The sequence below is a fragment of the Chiloscyllium plagiosum genome, unplaced genomic scaffold (genome assembly GCF_004010195.1).
Source record: "Chiloscyllium plagiosum isolate BGI_BamShark_2017 unplaced genomic scaffold, ASM401019v2 scaf_39367, whole genome shotgun sequence".
Lineage (NCBI taxonomy): Eukaryota > Metazoa > Chordata > Chondrichthyes > Orectolobiformes > Hemiscylliidae > Chiloscyllium > Chiloscyllium plagiosum.
In genome coordinates this window covers 1-2,376 of record NW_025188564.1, presented here as the reverse complement: position 1 = coordinate 2,376, position 2,376 = coordinate 1, and the positions used below count along the sequence as shown (strand labels likewise).

Below are 2,376 nucleotides of genomic sequence, written 5' to 3'. Positions count from 1 at the left end.
ACCCTCGAATGCTGTGCCTCTAAATATCCGCCTGTAGTTTTGGTGGACCTCGAATGCTGTGTCTGTATATCTCCACCTGTAGTTTTGGTGGACCTCGAATGTTGTGCCTCTAAATCTCCGCCTGTAGTTTTGGGGGAACTTGAATGCTGTGTCTCTAAATCTCTGCCTGTAGTTTTGGGGGACCTCAAATGCTGTGTCTCTAAATCTCTGCCTGTTGTTTTGGGGGACCTCAAATGCTGTGTCTCTAAACCTCCGCCTGTAGTTTGGTGACCTCGAATGCTGTGTCTCTAAATCTCTGCCTGTAGTTTTGGGGGAACTCGAATGCTGTGTCTCTAAATCTCTGCCTGTTGTTTTGGGCGACCTCGAATGTTGTGCCTTTAAACCTCCGCCTGTAGTTTGGTGACCTCAAATGCTGTGTCTCTAAACCTCCGCCTGTAGTTTTGGGGGACCTCGAATGCTGTGCCTCTCAATTTCCGCCAGTAGTTTTGGGACCTTCGAATGTTGTGTCCCAAAATCCCCGCCTGTAGTTTGGTGACCTCGAATGTTGTGTCTCTAAACCTCTGCCTGTAGTTTTGTGACCTTGAATGTCGTGTCTCTAAATCCCCACCTGTAGTTTTGGGGGACCTCGAATGTTGTGTCTCTAAAGCTCCGCCTGTAGTTTTGGGGGACCTCGAATGTTGTGTCTCTAAATGTCAGCCTGTAGTTTTGGGACCTTCGAATGTTGTGTCTCTAAATGTCCGCCTGTAGTTTTGGGGGACCTCGAATGTTGTGTCTCTAAATCTCTGCCTGTAGTTTTTGGGGACCTCGAATGTTGTGTCTCTAAACCTCCGTCTGTAGTTTTGTGACCTCGAATGTTGTGTCTCTAAATGTCCGCCTGTAGTTTTGGGGGACCTTGAATGCTGTGTCTCTAAACCTCTGCCTGTAGTTTTGTGACCTCGAATGCTGTGTCTCTAAATCTCTGTCTGTAGTTTTGGGGGGGAACTCGAATGCTGTGCCTCTAAATCTCTGCCTGTAGTTTTGGAGGACCTCGAATGTTGTGTCTCTAAACCTCCGCCTGTAGTTTGGTGACCTCAAATGCTGTGTCTCTAAACCTCCGCCTGTAGTTTTGGGGGACCTCGAATGTTGTGCCTCTCAATTTCCGCCAGGAGTTTTGGGACCTTTGAATGTTGTGTCCCAAAATCCCCGCCTGTAGTTTTGGGACCTCGAATGTTGTGTCTCTAAACCTCTGCCTGTAGTTTTGTGGCCTTGAATGTCGTGTCTCTAAATCCCCGCCTGTAGTTTTGGGGGACCTCGAATGTTGTGTCTCTAAATGTCGGTCTGTGGTTTTGGGACCTTCGAATGTTGTGTCTCTCAATCTTTGCCTGTAGTTTTGTGACCTCGAATGCTGTGTCTGTATATCTCCGCCTGTAGTTTTGGTGGACCTCGAATGTTGTGTCTCTAAATGTCAGCCTGTAGTTTTGGGGGACCTTGAATGTTGTGTCTCTATACCTCTGCCTGTAGTTTGGTGACCTCGAATGCTGTGTCTCTAAATCTCTGCCTGTAGTTTTGGGGGACCTTGAATGCTCTGTCTCTAAATTTCTGCCTGTAGTTTTGGGACCTTCGAATGTTGTGTCTCTAAATTCCCCGCCTGTAGTTTTGTGACCTTGAATGTTGTGTCTCTAAATCTCTGCCTGTAGTTTTGGGGGACCTCGAATGTTGTGTCTCTCAACCTCCGCCTGTAGTTTTGTGACCTCGAATGCTGTGTCTCTAAATCCCCGCCTGTAGTTTTGGGGCACCTCGAATGTTGTGTCTCTAAATCTCCGCCTGTAGTTTTGGGGGACCTCGAATGCTGTGTCTCTAAATCTCTGCCTGTAGTTTTGGGGAACCTGAATATTGTGTCACTAAATCTCCGCGTATCGTTTTGCGGGACCTCGAATGTTATGTCTCTCTCAATTTCCGCCAGGAGTTTTGGGACCTTTGAATGTTGTGTCCCAAAATCCCCGCCTGTAGTTTTGGGACCTCGAATGTTGTGTCTCTAAACCTCTGCCTGTAGTTTTGTGACCTTGAATGTCGTGTCTCTAAATCCCCGAGTGTAGTTTTGGGGGACCTCGAATGTTGTGTCTCTAAATGTCAGCCTGTAGTTTTGGGACCTTCGAATGTTGTGTCTCTAAATGTCAGCCTGTAGTTTTGGGACCTTCGAATGTTGTGTCTCTAAATCTCCGCCTGTAGTTTTGTGATCTCGAATGTTGTGTCTCTAAATGTCAGCCTGTAGTTTTGGGACCTTCGAATGTTGTGTCTCTAAATCTCCGCCTGTAGTTTTGGGGGACCTCGAATGCTGTGTCTCTAAACCTCTGCCTGTAGTTTTGTGACCTCGAATGTTGTGTCTCTAAATTTCTG

General features: G+C 47.1%; 1 long non-coding RNA gene across 1 annotated transcript; it reads right to left on the bottom strand.

The window, feature by feature from the left end:
* Nucleotides 1-1,401: 1,401 nt before the first annotated feature.
* On the bottom strand, nucleotides 1,402-2,370 carry LOC122545610. The gene is made up of 3 exons (XR_006310566.1): nucleotides 2,087-2,370; nucleotides 1,999-2,041; nucleotides 1,402-1,909 (listed from the first exon to the last, which is right to left on the bottom strand). It is a non-coding gene; the product is annotated as an uncharacterized LOC122545610 (long non-coding RNA).
* Between the last annotated feature and the right edge of the window lie 6 nt (nucleotides 2,371-2,376).